The following is a 17,915-nucleotide window of genomic DNA, read 5'->3' as shown; positions in this document are numbered from 1 at the left end:
TTCTAATCCATTAGGGAGAGGGAGCAGGAAAGGAAAGCCTGAGTTTGGAGTTGGAGCAACTGACCTTGGCCAAATGCTAGACCTAGTCTAGGTAGTGACGTGGCATGGGCCTGTAGGTTAACTTTAGGAATGCACCACTTTTGCCCTAATCTTTGCTGTGTCTTCAAAATGTAAAAAATAAAGCTCATCTGTGTATTTCAGGTATGCCAAGCCCTGACTGTGGTGTTTCCCATGAGTTACTCTTATCATTCAGGGTTGTAGTTAGCATTTGTATTTATGTAAACAATATGTAAATCAGATGTTTATTAAATATATGCTGGGTCTGGGAATAACAAGATAGCTGGGAAAATATTTCTGTTCCACCTTTAGAATCCTGGTATTTCATTCTTCTATTACTGTTTATTCTCTCAGTCAGCAAACAGCTCTTGAGTATGTTCTGTGTCAGGGACTGCTTTTCCTTTTATCATCTCAGTTCCTTCCTAGGTGTCTCTCTCACTCTGCACTGTCACGTGGACTACTCTCTTGGAAACTCTTCACCTATCTTTTCTCATAGGTTGGCTCCATCCCACCTCTTCTTAAGAGATATCCTTTAAAGGATTTGTATGTCAGGAAATACTAATAACTGTTATATATTCTCCAGACTCTGTTACAGTAAAATGGAGAAAAGAAAAAAAAGAATCCCAAAGAAGATCATAGAATGATTGTGACTCGAAGGAAATGCAAGGGCAGGAAAAATCAACATCTTCCTGCTCTGAGACCCAGCCATAAGAGATTGCTGCCCTAATTACCTCTGTGAAGCCCAGATAACAGAAATGAGTAGTATTATGGATGCAAGGGAGTGTCATAAGTGGACTCAAGATTGGCCCCAGCGTGTCAAGACCCTGAGTTCGATAATAGGAAGTTAAGTACAAGCTTCCAATACTCAGTGTATTCTCTGAATTCTTAATGATATTTCTACCTGGAGCTTTCTCTTACATTTACCTTAATGGCTCAGTTGGAAGTCAGCCATCACTGCTAAGTGTCTCGAGTTTTATGCAGTATTGGCCGCAACTTCCTTATTATCCTGACATTAGAAATAGAAATTTTGCCCAGTTGCAGCCAGGCTGTTGCTACCGAGGCAGTGGTGGAGCACTTCCACTTTCCAGGATCTTGTCCTCTCCAACACTGAGTGGCCTAACCTTTTGTCACCTTCACAAGTCATCGTTATTTATGAGAAAGCCTCCCATTCCTAGAATGGCTCTGCTATCAGAGCAATAACATGCCTTTTGCTCTGAGTTTCTGCCCTCGTGGATATAGTAGGAAAATCTGCCCCAATAAACATTAAATTGTTAATATATGTAAAGCATCTAGAAGAGTGCCTCACAGGGGCTTCTGGGTAGCTCAGTGGGTTGAGTGTCCGACTTCAGCTCAGGCCATGATCTCACAGTCTGTTATTTCAAGCCCTGCTTTGGGCTCTGTGCTGACAGCTAAGATCCTGGAGCCTGCTTCAGATTCTGTGCCTCCCTCTCTCTCTGCCCCTCCCCTGCTCATTCTCTCTCTCTCTCTCTCTCTCTCTCTCTCTCTCTCTCTCAAAGATAAATAAACAATAAAAAAATTTTTTTTTAAAAAGAGTGCTTCACACATATAGAGAGCTTCTGCTATTGTTGTTGTCGTTGTTGTTGTTGTTGTTGTTACTGATACCATCTAGGATCAGAAGCTAGAGTCTAGCTGAACCTCTGATTTTGCTCTTGTTATGCTGGATAATTTAAGCAAGTCCAAATTATCCAGAAATGGAGTTGAAAATATTTGCTTTCCTCTCAGTTTTTCCTCCATCGTCATCTCAAAAAGTCTTAAAAAGGTCCAAGTGTTATTACATTAGTATTTTTGCTTGTTAGAGCTTTAACATCTGTCCTCTGGTTTCCTAAGAGACTATAGTCCTCACTTGACAGTGGGTTGAATAATCCAGCAATGTCTGCATAGAATGATGTACATTTTACCCAGCCATCTACTGTTTACCAAACAGTAAACAGTAAAAATAAGCATCATAACTAACATTTATTGAGCTCTTAGTATGTGCCAGATACTGCTCTAAGTATTTTTATATATACTATCTCATCTATTCTTCATAAAAACCCCATGTGCAAGGGTGCCTGGGTGGCTCAGTTGGTTAAGCATCCAACTCTTAATTTCAGCTCAGGTCATGATCTTATAGTTCATGAGTTCAAGCCCCGCATCAGGCTCTGCGCTGACACCTCAGAGCCTGGAGCTGCTTCAGATTCTGCTGCCTCTGTCTCTCTCTGTGGCTCCCCAACTTGCGCGCGCTTTCTCTCTCTCAAAAATAAATAAACATTAAAAAAATTTTTTTAAAAACCTATCTGCAGACACAATTATTATCCTCATTTTATAAATGAAGAAACAACCATAGAGAAGTTAAGTAACTTGCCTAAAGCACAAGAATAGTAAGTGGAAGAAGAACCAGGATATGCACCCAGGCAGTCCGATCCCATAGCCTGTGCTAAAAACCACTTCATTGTACTGACAGGGAGAACCCTCGCTTTGAGCAGAAGTCCACTTCTGATCTCAACTCCTCTACTCCATCACTTAAAAAACTGAATGACCTTGGGAAGGTTATTCAACCTTTCCGAACATGTTTACTCATTTGTAAAATGGGGATGGTAATGTATACTTTACAGGATGGTTGTGAAGATCATTGCGCACTTATTAGGTGCTCATTCAGTGTTGGTTTCTTCTCTTCCTGCTCTGTTCTAAGCACTACACTGGTGCTAGTGAGATGAAATGGAAAGCTGTGCCTCCTCAGGGTCCTTGTCTGGGGTGAAGAGGGAAGAGGGAGGAAGAGGGACCAACATGGCACCAAACCATTACAATATAGTATAAGAAATACCGCTGTAGAGGAACATACAGAGAGAGGTACAGAGAAAGTAACATTTCTCTGAATTGGGTCAGGGCAAAGTTGGAGGAGCTTCAAGGTGCCAGTGACATTTGTGTTGGGTATTGAAAGACAAAATAGAATTCGATGAGGTAGACATAGGGCATGAGTGTCCAGGCAGAAGGAGCAGCATGAGCACAGGTGTGGAAGAATGAAAGACCTTGGTAATGGCTTCTGGTAATGGCTAGAGGTTTGATATGCAGCTAGGGATCAGGGATGAGTTGGGAAATGATGATGACTCATGAGTTGCAAAAAAAGAGGCACATGAGCCTTCAGATTTCAGTATGTCCCTGCACCATTAAGACACAGACACATGTAAAACACATTTAAAAACAAAATAGAGTGAGCTTAAGGAAATTGAACAACAAAAAAACTTATGAATGCTCTTCTTTTTTTAACTGAGCTATATTCACATACTATAAAATTCCATTTATAGCTACAATTCAGCAGTTTTAAGTATATTAACAAGGTTGTGCAACCATCATCACCATCTTAATTCTAGAACATTTTCATTACTCTGAAAAGAAAGTTATTATCTGTTAGCAATCACTCCCTATCCTCCCCTCTTCCCAATCCTTCATCTACTTTAGGTCTCTAGGGATTTGCCTATTCTGGGCATTTCGTGTCAATGGAATCATACTATATTTGACCTGTCATGTCTGGCTTCTTTTAGTAGGCTTAACGTTTCTGAGATTCATCTGTGTTGTAACATGTATCAGTGCTTCATTCCTTTTTATGACCGAATAATATCCCTTTGTATGGGTATACCACACTTTTTTATCCATTCATCAGTTGGTGGTGGTTTTTTCCACATTCAGCTATTACGAACAATGCTGATGTGAATATTCATGTACGGGTTCTTGTTTGATACTTGTTTTAAGGGTTTTTTTTCCCCAAGTTTGTTTGTTTGTTTGTTTGTTTATTTTAATTTTTTTCTTTTAATGTTTGTTTATTCTTGAGAGAGAGACAGGGCATGAGCAGAGGAGATGCAGAGCAAGAGAGGGACACAGAGTTAGAAGCAGTCGCCAGGCTCTAAGCTGTCACCACAGAGCCCAATGTGGGGCTCAAAACCACAAACTGTGAGATCATGACCTGAGCCAAAGTCGGACAATTTATTTATTTTGAGAGAAAGAGAGTACACGAGTCAGGAGTGGCAGAGAGAGAGGGAGAGAGAGAACCCCGAGCAGGCTCCACACTGTCAGCACAGAGCCTGATGTGAGGCTTGAACTCACAAACTGTGAGATCATGACCTGAGCAAAAGTCAAGAGCTGGACGCTTAACAGACTGAGCCACCCAGGTGCCCCTCTTGTTTTAAGTTTTTTGGGGTATATAACTAGGAGTGGAATTGCTGGATGATTCTATGTTTAACTTTTTGTGGAACTGCCAGTCCATAGAGGCTACACCATTACATTCTCACCAGCAATGTGTGAGTGTGAGAATTTCTCCACATCCTTGCTAACATTTGTTATTCCCACCCACCCCCCTTATTTCATTATTGTCATCCTAGTGGGGTAAAGTGGTAGGTATCTCATTGTGGTTTTGATTTGCATTTTCCTAATGAGTAATAACAAGATGTTGAGCATGTTTCCACATGTTTGTTGGTCATTCTTTGGAGAAATGTTTATTACAGTCCTTTGCCCATTTTTTAAAAAGTTTGTTTGTTTGTTTATTTATTTATTTATTTATTTATTTAGAGAATGGGGGAGGGGCAGAGAGAGTGGGAAGAGAGAGAGAGAATCCCAAGCAGGCTCTGCACTGTCAGTGCAGGGCTCGAAACCACAAACCATGAGATCATGATGTGAACCAAAGTCAGACACTTAACTAACTGAGCTACCCAGGTGCCCCTGCCCATTTTTTAAAAATAGTTACATTCAAATTAGTTAGCATATAGTGCACCAGTGATTTCAGGAGTAGATTCCTTAATGCCCCTTACCCATTTAACCCATCCCCCCTCCCATACTCCCTCCTGTAACCCTCTGTTTGTTCTCCATATTTATGAGTCTCTTATGTTTTGTCCCCCTCCCTGTTTTTATATTATTTTTGTTTCCCTTTCCTTATGTTCATCTGTTTTGTCTCTTAAACTCCTCATATGAGTGTAGTCATATGATATTTGTCTTTCTTTGACTGACTAATTTCACTTAGTATAATGCCCTCCAGTTCCATCCACCTAGTTGCAACTGGCAAGATTTCATTCTTTTTGATTGCCAAGTAATACTTCATTGTGTATATATATATGTGTGTATGTATATATACCACATCTTCTTTATCTATTCATCCATCGATGGACATGTGGGCTCTTTCCATACGTTGGCTATTGTTGCTAGTGCTGCTATAAACATGGGGGTGCACGTATCCCTTCGAAACAGCATACCTGTATCCCGTGGATAAGTGCCTAGTAGTGCAATTGCTGGTTCACAGGTTAGTTCTATTTTTAGCTTTTTGAGGAAACTACTGTTTTCCAGAGTGGCTGCACCAGCTTGCATTTCCAGCCCCTGCCCATTTTTAAATTGGGTTGTTTGTGTTTTTTGTTGTTGAGTTGTTAGAGTTCTTTATGTAATCTGGTAGTAGATTTTTATCAAATATATGAGATATTTTCTTCCAATCTATGGGTTGTGCTTTCACTTTTTTTTTAATATTTATTTATGTGTTTATTTATCTGTTTGTTTATTTTTAAGTAATCTCTACACCCAACTCGGGGCTTGAACTCACGACCCCGAGATCAAGAGACGCAAGCTCCAACAACGGAGCCAGCCAGGGACCCCTGCTTTCACTTTCTTGATAGTTCTTTGATGAATAAAAGTTTTCAGTTTTGATGAAGTTTAGTTTGTTTTGTCTTTGGTTGCTTGTACTTTTGGTGTCATATTTTGCATGTGTATATCCAGCGGTCCCAGCACCATTTGTTGAAAGACTATCCTTTCCTCATTGAATGGTCTTGGGACCTTGTGGAAAATCAGTTGTTCATGGATGTATGAATTTATTTTTGGACTCTTAGTTCTCTATTCTATTGATATATGTGTTTATCCTTATGCTGGTACCATGTTGTTTTGATTACTGTAGCTTTGTGAATTCCTCTACTTTTATTATTTCAAGTGTGCTTCTGAGTACATTTGTGTATTGTGGTCAGTATTTTGTATTTTCCTTTTTTTTGGAACATGTACTTCTTCTTGGATCATATGTATTATCAGTACCTTTGTCATTTAAAATAATTATGAAGTGTTTGTTTTATTGCCTTGCTGTGCTGTGCTACTTTTGTTAAGCTTTTATTTCACTCTATTTCCTGGGTTTCTTTTAACTTTTCTAGATAGCCTTGTTTGCACTGTTTCTTCTGGAACCAGACTCATTAGCTGTCAAGCCCCACCCCCTGGATGTCAGAGAATGCTAGCTGCGGTTTTTAGGTCATCTTCACAGAAACTCAGACCACTCCCATCTGCCTCAGCTCAGACTCAATACTTCCTGCCAGTTGTGAGTTGAATTTCTGGGGTAGAAGTCCCGCTAAGGAAACATATTTCTTGAAGCAGAGCTCTCCAGAGGTCAAGAGTGGCACCAACCTTACAATCTGCTGTATGCATATTTGTAAATTACCATTCCTGAAATATCATACTGATGAGACACATGGGAAAGAACCTATCTTTTGAACTTTTCTCATGCTGCCAAAACAAGCATTTACAAATGCTGTTTCCATATGCAATATGTCCCTGTCTTTAGAAAGGAGGAGCTTCCAGAGATTATGGGATTTGTTCAAGGTTACCCAGTGACCTTACAATGCTATGAGGAAAAGAATTCATCCACCACTCCCACTGATCCCTTTCTCATCATCATTACCCCGCACTCCTTCCCTATTGGTCAACAGAAGATAGAATTTACTTCTCAATATTTTCCCCAAGGGAGGTTTCAAGTTTCTTCTTCTTCTTCTTCTTCTTCTTCTTCTTCTTCTTCTTCTTCTTCTGCTTTGGTAAATAACACAGGTAAGGGGCCTCAGTGGATAACTTGCATTCATTGTACCACTCTTTGAGGGATCAAAATCATGGGTTCTGGCAACAGATCTATGAGAGAAGGGAGACAGGAGAGAAAATAATCGATAGCCTCAATGTGTTCTGAACTCTTTAGGAATTTTGGATGAGCAGAGATGCTCAGTTTTCCCCCATAACAAATAGGGTGTCTTCTGTGAAACTTGATTGTAGTGGTTATTGATCAAGTTGGAATTTTCAAACATATGCAAAAATAAAGGGAATAATATAATGAATTAGCAGGTACCTGCCACCCAGCTTGTAGAATCATCAACATGTGGCCAATCTTGTCTTATCTCTACTACCATTTACTCCTTTTCCCCACCGGATTATTTTGAACCAAAGCCAGTATACTGATCAAGTTTTCAGTTTCTAGTTGTTGTTGAAGTTATTTGCCTTAGATACTGGGATGTGTGCTCTCATTTAGATTACTTTTAGCATTTTTATTGAGCCTGACATTCTCTGGCAGGTTTTTGTTTTTTGTTTTTTGTTTTTGTTTTTTTGCACTGGTAGAATCACAGGAGTTTTCTGGCTTCACACTCTGTTCTTTTGTCTCTCCCTCCCCAGAGTCCTATGACCCTGTCAGGTTTGATCCAAGTGCCTAGACCTCCACTTACTTATTCTCCTAGTTCACTAACTCTAAAGTATGAGGTTAGAGACTTTAACAGTCTTTGTCATTAATTACCCTATATACAGTGCCTAGCCTGGCATGTAATAGGTGCTTAATAAATGTTGTTGATGACTGAATGGATGAATTCCATATGGCTTTCCACTCACCTAAACCTCACAATCAGCTGTTTTAACAGTGCACTTGGTTCTATGTATCTTTTTTTTAATGTTTGTTTATTTGTTTATTTTGAGAGAGAAAGAAAGAGGCAGAGAGAGAGGGAGAGAATATCCCAAGTAGGCTACATGCTATCAGCACAGAGCCTGACATGGGGCTCAATCTCAGGAACCATGAGATCATGACCTGAGCCAAAATCAAAGAGTCAGATGCTCAACCAACTAAGCCACCCAGGCATCCCTGGTTCTGTTATCTTCAGTGAGGAGAAAACTACCTGAGCCTCTTGAGAAGTAGCTTTTATCCTTGACCCCTTGTCTAGCTGAAGAATCTGAATTTTCCTGGCTCCCCCTGCTGGTCTCTCCCGGGTAGTTGCATACAGGTGCCTCAGGTGGCAAAGAATTGGAGCCAGAGCCAAGTTCTGCCAAGGAAAAATAGAACATTGTTGTGGAGTGCCCTAGCCAGTCCAGGCAGGTCTGAGGAGGAAGAGAGCAGCTTGTTGAAAACAGTTCAGGGAAGTGCAGCTTTCTGTATAAGAGGCAGGGATGGTAGCCCAATGCCAGCAAAGGTCGAAACAGATCTGGAGCCTGTAGCGCTAGAACTCCACAAGTATCACGACCACATGGGCCCATAAATGAGCTGGTCATTAGGTGGGGATCAGCCTCTACATTGACAATAGACATGTGCTCCTTGTCTCCTTAAGACAAAGCACCCTGAGGTCAGACATAGTCACCATGCAGGCTAAGTGGCTACAGAGTTTTATTTTGGCTTCCTGTGAAAGTTGAGGCAAGTGGGGTGGTGAATGTAGATGGGAGTGTCCCTAGAGTTCATGGTCTTATGTTGGATACATGACCCCATCTCCAACTCTTAAGACCAATAATATAAAATCTCTGTGGAGTTCTGGGTGTATGCTCTACTGGGGCCTCCTCCCTCCACCCTCTGTAAAAACAATAAAATGCCCCACACCTACCCACTCCTTATCACATTTCTTTGTTATTTACATGTATTTGTCTTTTCCACAACGCAACTTCCCAGAAAGTGGGCTGTGGCAGAATACATCTTGCCAGACTCCAGCCAGCTACAGACATCAGGAAGAGGGTTAAAGATGGCCAGACACTAGGGGCAAATCCCCTCCTCTTCCTTTCAACCCCAAACCCCAAGTACCAAGGTAATTACACTTAAAGTTGAACATGGAAGTAGGCTTTTGTTACCTTTCAGGACCTAGAAGAAAACATGTGACTTTCCCCAGTATACAAGGAAAGGAACCCAATCCAGAAGAACCCAATGGCATGAAAATTGCCACTGGACAATTCAGGGGATGTAGCAGAGGCCAAAGCAGATAAATATGTAACATGTCAGGGATGCTAAATGCTAAGAAAGAAGAAAAAGCAAGAAAGAGGAATAGGGCAAGAGTGTGTTGTTTTAAATTTGGTGGTCAGAGAAAACAATTTTGTTGAAGTGAGGAGCAATGTCTGTGATCATCTGGAGAAAGAATATTCATGGCAGAGGAACTAGAGAGTGCAACGGCCCTGAAGCAGGAGTATGCTTCGCTTGTGGGAGGAGCAGTGAGTAGACAAAGTGGCTGGAGCTAGGTGAGTGAAGGAGAGAGCAAGGTCAGAGAAGAAACCAGCAGCCAGATCATATGGGGGCTTGTACACCTTGGCAAGGGCTTTAGGTTTTGCTTTGAGTGAGATGGAACGCCACTGAAGGGGTTTGGAACCAAAAGCAATGTGGACTGACTTAGGTTCTACAAGGCTCACTCTGGCTGCAGTATAGAGACCAATCAGAAGGAGGCAAGGGTGGAGAAGGAAAACCAACTAGAAGACAGTTGCCAGAGAGAGGTGAGTGAGGTGGCTTGGACCGAGTAGTAGTGAAAGTGGGAAGAAGCTCTTGACTTGTAAATGTGGTTTAAAAATACAGTCAGCAGAGTCTGCTGATGGGTTGGAGGTGGGGTGTGAGAGGAGGAAAGGGCCATGGCTGCCTGCAAATGTTTTGGCCTGCGTCACTGGAAGAATGGAGTTGCTCTTTATTGAGATGAGGAAGACTGAGAGAAGAGCAGATTGGGGCAGAATGGGGAGAATTCACCAGTTCTGTTTCTACCTATTGAGTGAAATACCTATTTGATTTCTTAGTGGAGGTATCCATTTCAAATGATAGTAGACATTCCAAATAATAGGCTCCCCCAAAGAATAATAATAGCTAATACCATTTACACAATGCTTTACAGTTGACAATGCTCCCACATACATTATCTTATTCTGTTTCCACATCACCCACATAAGGTAGTTTGTTTCTTTCCAATTTACAGGTAAGGAAGCTGAGACTCAGAAAGGTTCTGCACAAGAGAGGCAGTGTTTGAATGTTGCCTCACAGAGGTAGGTGGCAACCAGCAGCCAGTTAGCCTTTAAGAGTAGCAGTCAACCAACAGAGAGACCACCTCTTACCCAAGGCTCTCAGGTAGGAAGACCTAGACCTCCCTAGCCCTGTCCCCAGCCCTCTCACAAAGAAGAGCCAGCAGGAAAGTGGAGAACAGGCTGTGTCCCCTCCCCTCCCCTCAAACCACCAGAGCCATGGCCAGGTCTAGTGTCCCTGGGAGGGGCAGGGCAGAAGCTTTGAAGGGGAACTTGAGATGGACATTTCAAAAATGAATATTTTTATTTGTGTACACATTTAAAATTAATCTTGAAGACCAGAGGGAGACTATTCTAATTCCTAAAAGTAGCTGAGAATCCGTGGCATCCATCATTAAGCTACCCAGTGAAAAAAAGGGGTTTGACATGGCGTCACTGAGGGCAGCCATTGAAAAAGATCAAAAACCTTTAAGTTTATACAGGATATAACACCCAGAAAAACCAGTGGCAATTGCATTTCCTTCCAGCCTTTTTCCCATGTATCTTTTTAACATTGTTCAGATCTTACCAGCTAGGCAAGTTTGTTTTTCCGTAACCTGTTGTTTTCTCATCACTACTTAATACAAACATTTCCCCCCAAGGTCTTAAACATTTTTTGTAATCATCATTTTCAAGTGGCTGTATACTAACCAGCCACTTAGGCTGCTTCCACAATTTATATACATCTTTGTGCATTAAGCTGTTGAGGGTTACCTTGCTAGATATCTCACAATGAGTAGAATTATTGGTTTAAAAGATAGAAACGTTTTTAGACTCTTGATAAATTCTAATAATTTTCCAGAAAAGTTCTTCTAGTGGCATAGGAAAATAAGAGTGAGCCTTGGAAGATCTTCTGGTTCTAAATCTCAGGCTTTTATTTATTTACTTATTTATTTTATTTATTTATTTTTTAAATTTCTGTGCTGGTCTTCTTGTGAAATGGAGATGAGTGCATGTGTCATGATCACGAGAATCAGAACCATGACCTCAGTAAACAGCAGTGGTGCTTGTTATAATGAGAGAAGATTTGCAGAATTCCTAGGAAATTGTCTTTGTTCAGTCACCCACACTGGCCCCCACATTGGAGGACAGTCTACCCTCACCAGTTCTTCTTCTCAATCTGATGGCTGGCAGACTTTTCTCAGCAGCTCCTACACAGTCTGAAATGACCCTTTTTTCCCTCAGTGACATGAAGGGGTTTGTCGCTTTGATTGTCAGCTCCTATCTGGGCTTCAAGGGCAAATTTCCCCATGTCCTGCTTTCTCTGAGCTCCTTGCTCCTCCCACACCCATTCTACATCTTCAAGTCCTAAGGGTACCTCAAGGTCCTACTCTAACACTATCTTTTCAGACCTGGCTGGCACTTCATCCTTCTCCAAATCATCAGAACATTTATTTCCCTTCACCTCTCACATTACATTCTCTCTTATGGTACAGACATCCATTTATGTGTATGTCCCATGTCCTACTCTGTATTCGTAAGCTCCTTGAGAATGGGAATCGAGTCTTTCTTAGTACACAGAATATCTGTTCCATGAATTAGTGGTTGCTCAGTGCCAAGTACTATTCTAGGTATTGAGAATACAGAAATGAATTATCTTTGCATGAATACCATTTGCAAAGAAACCTGGTGTCATATGGGGAGATCAATTCATAAAAACGTGACACAGAAGTAGAAATATGTGCAGAACAGAGAGATGGCACAGAGGGAAGCACAGTGATGGAGCCCTGGGCTCCACAGTCAGGCAGTTCAGGACCCCAGTCGGCTCCGCCAACTTCACAGCTGTGTGACATTGGTGGTTACCTTTTCTCTCTGGGTCTCAGTGAGAATAAATTAGTACCTACCCCACAGGGTTGTCAATACACATAAGGCCTCTAGTGTGGTGTGTGGCACATGGTAGTGACGTAATAAATGAAAACTGGGGTGCCTGGGTGGCTCAGTTGGTTAAGCGTCCAACTTCAGCTCAGGTCATGATCTCACAGTTCATGAGTTCAAACCCTGCACTGGGCTTTCGGTTGTTGGCACAGAGCCTGCTTCCGATCCTCTGTCTCCCTCTCTCTCTGCCCTTCCCCTGCTCTCTCTCTCTCTCTCACACACACACAAAAAGAAAAAGAAGAAAGAAAGCTATCTCCCTTCTGGAGGGGGAGGGAAAGCTGTGCAGACGAGGGGCCATCTGAGCTGAGCTTTTGAATAAAAATTCCTCAGGTAGGCAAGAGATAAGGACTTTACAGGCAGAGGAAACTACATGAATAAGCAAATAGTTTATCAGGATCCAAAAGCCCTGCCACTCATGGAGTTTGTGTTCCTTAACATGGACACCAAAGCAGTCAACAGGCTCAAGGCATGGATTTTGACTCAGAAGAGGAGAAAATCGGGAGCGAATGCCCTTGCAGGAGGGAGAGAGATGTCAATAATCACGCAGTTTCCTTTTCAGTGTTGCTGCAGGCTTTGACCTCTGCCTGGTATGGACAGGCCACCAGATAGGGCACCAGATTTGGGGAGGGCAACAGACTTTCCCTGAAGCAGAAATAAATTATTTGCCTGTTGTGCCAATCCATAGTGATACAAAAAAGCTTTATTCAGAAGCACCTACCTCCACACTGCCTTGTCCTCCAAGGAAACTTGTTTTGTTAGGAAGAATTCTTCTCTTAGATAAATATTTGGCATTTCCTTTCACAGCAGTTTAGCAAGAGCTGCAGATCCAAACATTAATTGCTCTACCCTCCTCCTCTCCACCCCCGTGAGAACTGCTTCACAGGGTATGAAGGCACCCTCCACTCTTAGAGAGGTACAGAGGAGGGTCAGAGGTAGCCATAGGGAGGGCGGGGATCTGGCTGTGTAAGGACTAGAATTCTAGAGGCCCTGCTGCCAGGTACTCAGTGGCTAGGGATGATTATGTAAATTAGAGGAAGTCCCACCAGCCCACTTTCTCCAGGGCCCAGGATAGATTTTAGAGATGCTGCTGATAACATTAGGGTCAGTTTCAGGGTAACTTTAGGGTGAGTGCTGACTATTGTCACTCAAATGTAAGGGAGGGCACGACTGTGGAATTTCCTCTTGCAAGGGGCCCTCAAGAGAACTGGGAAATTCTGAATTCGCTGCCCAAGCTGGCAGCCATGACTTCATCCCTGGTGCTTCAGAGTCCAGACCTTTCAGAAAAGCCAGAAAGCAGATAGATAAGCCCCCAGAAGAACTGGGGCAGATGGTAATGGGATTCATTCACCACTCCCTCCAACTCCTTCCTTTTGCCAGCTCCCTGCCCACTCTCTTCCCTTTTTCCTTCCCCTCCTACTTCTACCCCCAAAAAGCAGACCTAAAGGAAAACAAAAGGACCAGGAAACAGGACAGGTGACCCCGGCAGACAGTTCTTGTTCTGAGCACATTAGGCCCTTCTTTGCGTGGGCTCTGAAGTTCTCGGAATGACCTTGGTTTGGCAATGTGGCATTGCACTCTGCATGGATCGATGGATTGATCCGAAGACCAAGAAATCACAAGCTCTGCGGGTCAGATAAGCTTAACTCACACAAACAAGGAGCCCGTGGTGGGCTGGGACCCCAGTCTGGGTGAAATCCAAGATTTGAAACCAGGGGAGGACCTGGAGAAACAGGCTTGGGCAGTGGTCAGCAAACTCTAGCCTCAGAGAAAGTCCAGCCTGCCACCTGTTTTTGTACAGCTTGTGAGTTATGAATGGTTTGTACCTTTTTTAATGTTTGGAGACAAATCAAAAGCAGCAGAATATTTTGTAACATGTAAAGATTGTATGAAATTCAAATTTCAGTGTCCATCAGTGAAGTTCTGTTGGAGCCCAGCCATGACCATCCATTTATGTACTGTCTGTGCCTGGCTGCTCTTACACAATGGCAGAGTTGAGTAGCTGTGACAGAAACCATATGGCCCACAAAGATGAAAATGTTTACCCTCTGGCTCTTTACAGAAAAAGTTTGCCTGCGTTCATTATTTTGAGAGCGTAGCCTGGAGAAGGAGATAGTGCAGGTAAACTAAAAGGGAGCTTTGTGTTTCCTAATGTGCTCATAATGGATCAGTCCATGTAATCCTCGCAGCAGCCTCGTGAACAGGAACTGTTTGCTATCCTTGTTTTCCACACGAGGAAGAGGAGACACACCTGCCAGAAGTCACCCAGTTAGAAAGTGGTGGCGCTGGGCTCTGCACCCAGCTGGCTATCCCCAGAGACCACTGTGAACCAGGGCACCGTGGTGAAGACCCAGGAGGGTGAGATTCAGATGCCCAGAGCCGCGGAGGGAGAGCCTCCCAGGTGGAGGGTGTTCCATGGGTGAAGGCCCGGGGCTGGCGATGAATGGTGCACACTGAAAATGTAAGGAGCAGAGTGGGGAGCTCCAGTTGGATGGGACAGCTGGGGTCAAGCCATGACACTTCCGGTGCAGGGTAGTCGTGAAGAAGCAGTCTGGGCCTACGTTCAGGTTCTCAGTGTACCTCTTAAAGCTGCGTGTTTGGGGCAAGTTGCTTAACTGTAAAAATAGTGTCTACCTCTTTGGGCAGCTGTAAGGACAGACTGAAGCAATGTGTGTGAGGTGTTTAGAAGGGCACCTGACACTCAGTAAACACAACATGTGCTGTTATTATTGAGGTTATTGTTGTCAGAAACTGGATGTGTTGAAGGTTGGCATAAACAAAGGCCTGATACATGAAAAATGAAAGCACAAGTGGGGACTTGTGCTTGGGGCATATCAAGTAAAAAATGTGGGATAGGAGCCAGGGAAATACATACGAGGCAAGTTGCTGTGGAGAGTTAGTTTTGGGGATCCCCCCAAGGCTCTAGAGGGACAAAGGAACAGAGAGAGTCAGGGAAGGGCTTAAAGTTCACTGTCACCCATCAGGAGCCTGGCTTTGTGCCCAGCACCTGGTATACATTATTAATCCTCACTACAACCCTCCCAAGTCAGTCCTGACACCCCCCATTTTACAGATAAGGAAGCCAAGGCTTGGAGAATTGCCAGAATTATAAGTGTCTCAGAAAGTATGTCCTGAGACTAGCCATAGCCCAAATGCAACAGGCCTCCAGGTCCTACTTTTGGCTATCAGTAGACAGATTTCTCAGTAGCCCTATGTACCAGAGGTTCCTTGGTGCCACAGGGCTTCCCTCACCTATGCCAGCGGCAGAGATGGGTGATCACTGCTGTGGGGAAGTGAGGCCAAGTCTTTGCCCAGGCCATCAGGCAGTGGCTGGACAGGCTTCTGGTGCAGCAGCTCTGCCTGGAACAAGTGACTTGGGAGTGGGGTGCAAGTCACCTGAGAGGGTTACCTAAGCATGAAGAGTGCTTACCCAATAGGGTCTCTGGGCACTCTTTCCAGCACTAACCATGGCTTCCTCCGTGGCTTTTTCGTGCTGCACTGTGCAAGCCCTTGTCCCGGGGCCCTGGCAGAGTAAGGGCCTGCTCCGTGCTGAGCACGGTAGTGGACATTTACATGTGTGTAAAGGCACTGTCGCTGGAGCTTGGGAATGAAAGTTCTGGAGTCAGAGGTCAGAACTGAGTTTGTATGCTGGCTCTGACACTATGTGACCTGGGGCAGGGGTGGGTGGGATGCCTCTACCTCTCTGAGCCTGTTTGCTGGCCTGCAGGAGGAGGATGGTAATGGAACCAACTTTACAGGTTGTGCTGAGAATTAAGCACAGAAAATGTTAGCTCATGATGGTCTCCCCTACTCTTCATGCCTGTTTATCTGATGAGGAAATTGAGGCTCAAAGATTGCCCAGGGTTGACAGCAAGCAGATGGTGGATCTGTACAGCCAAAGCTCAGGTTTTTGGTTTTTTTTTTTTTTTTAATGTTTATTCATTTATTTTTGAGAAAGAGAAAAAGTAGGGGAGGGACAGAGAGAAAGGGAGAGAATCCCAAGCACGTGGGGCTCAAACTCAAGAACCGTTGAGATCATGACCTGAGCCTAAATCAAGAGTCAGATGCCCGACCGACTGAGCCACCCAGGCGCCCCCAAAGCTCAGGCTCTTTTTTTTTTTTTTTTTTTTTTTTTTTTTTTTTTTTTTAATTTTTTTTTTTTCAACGTTTTTTATTTATTTTTGGGACAGAGAGAGACAGAGCATGAACGGGGGAGGGGCAGAGAGAGAGGGAGACACAGAATCGGAAACAGGCTCCAGGCTCCGAGCCATCAGCCCAGAGCCTGACGCGGGGCTCGAACTCACGGACCGCGAGATCGTGACCTGGCTGAAGTCGGACGCTTAACCGACTGCGCCACCCAGGCGCCCCAAGCTCAGGCTCTTTACCCTTAACCATGGCAAAGTAATTCCACCTTTACGCACCCATGTTCTGCACAGCTTTCCTCCCTCTGGCCTGAAGGGCACAGGTGTACAGAGGAGATGCAGAGGTTGGGAGGCAGGCAAGGGTACCTCCTCTTGCTGCTCAGGCCTCCAGGTGAGTAGTGCTTTGGAAGAAGCAGCCTGCTTGCTTTGTCGTTCCCCTCCTGCCATGCACAGATACTGCTTCCTAACTGTGGTCCCTCCCTGTCCATGGACATGTAGGGGTTTTGCAGTGGGGGTGGGGGGTTTGGGGGAACAGGGCCAATGATGTCTTCAGCTCAGGCCAGATTCTCTGCCTTGACACCTGGAGGGTGCCACCAGCTGGCAGATCTTGTGGTCACAAGGCCACATGAACAGGGCCTCAGCATTTCAAAGTTGCCCTTTCCTCTGATACTGACACCAAATGGCCCAAGCCTCCATCCCACACACTCCACAGAACCCAGCAACTTACCCAAGATTTCATGTAGATGGCTTAGAGGTTTTTTAAAAAATCCAGCTCAGAGCTTTTGCCTTTAAACCAGAGCATCGTAATTAATATTAATGTGGGTCTAAATAATTTTGTGCTTTGTTTATTCCTCCTGGTCTATGTTTATTTTTCTCTCCTTTATCATTTTTTTTCTACTTGTTTGGAGGTTAAATGCTGTTTCTTTTAGTTTAGGGGTTTCCCTCTTTCTCGAGGTTTCTCAAGATGCCCAGGCTGATTTAAATCTGCCATACCCTCTCACTAAAATTCTTGCTCCCATTAATTCTTCACTCTGCTCACTTCTTGCCTCTTGTTTGCTGTTGTCTTTCCCCCTTCTTTTTTTTTAAATTAATTTATTTATTTTGTGAGAGAGAACACAAACAGGGGAGGGTCAGAGAGAGAGAGAGAGACAGAGAGAGAGAGAATTCCAAGCAGGCTCCACACTGTCAGCACAGAGCCCGATGTGGGGCTCGAACCCACAAATTGCGAGATCATGACCTGAGCCAAAACCAAGAGTCCATGCTTAACTGACTGAGCCACCCCGGTGCCCCTCCCCCTTGTCTTGATACATTCACCACAAAGGGTGCAACACCTTTTACCTAACCCTGTAGGTAACATAGGGTTGGGGGGTGTTTCATGTTGCTGAACTTCTTAGAGCCCTTTGGCCATGAGAACCCTCTCCCTGCCCATGTCCCTTCTTAGGTCCTAGCTAGTCATTATGTTGGGTCCCCTTTAACTCCAGGTCTTCTCTCCCAGAGCTCCACCCCCAGGCCCTCACCATCCTGGACCAACCTACCTACCCTCCCACTGTTACTATCCCTACCTTGCCCAGTTTTTCTCCCTGGACGTCTTGTTACCTGAACTCATGGTTAGCTCTGCTTATTTGTTAACTGTCTCTTTCCCAGTAAGTTCCACAAGGGTGTCCTGCTCACCACCATGCCCCCAGGGTCTGAGGCTGGGCCTGGCACACAGCAGTACAGACAACAAGGAGTGAGTATCTGTTGAACAAATGGGTGAATGCCGGCAGCAGAGCCCTCAATGGGAACATCCACCTATCA

General features: G+C 44.0%; 1 long non-coding RNA gene across 1 annotated transcript in view; it reads left to right on the top strand.

The window, feature by feature from the left end:
• Window positions 1-17,915, top strand: part of LOC122203367 — a 35,613-nt gene that overhangs the window by 6,892 nt on the left and 10,806 nt on the right. Inside the window, exon 3 of the long non-coding RNA XR_006195144.1 lies at window positions 17,763-17,847. This is a non-coding gene — a long non-coding RNA (uncharacterized LOC122203367). The remainder of the gene's footprint in view (window positions 1-17,762; window positions 17,848-17,915) is intronic.

The sequence above is a fragment of the Panthera leo genome, chromosome D3 (assembly GCF_018350215.1).
Source record: "Panthera leo isolate Ple1 chromosome D3, P.leo_Ple1_pat1.1, whole genome shotgun sequence".
NCBI lineage: Eukaryota > Metazoa > Chordata > Mammalia > Carnivora > Felidae > Panthera > Panthera leo.
The sequence above is the reverse complement of the archived record's forward strand: the minus strand, read 5'-3'. Positions and strand labels throughout refer to the sequence as shown.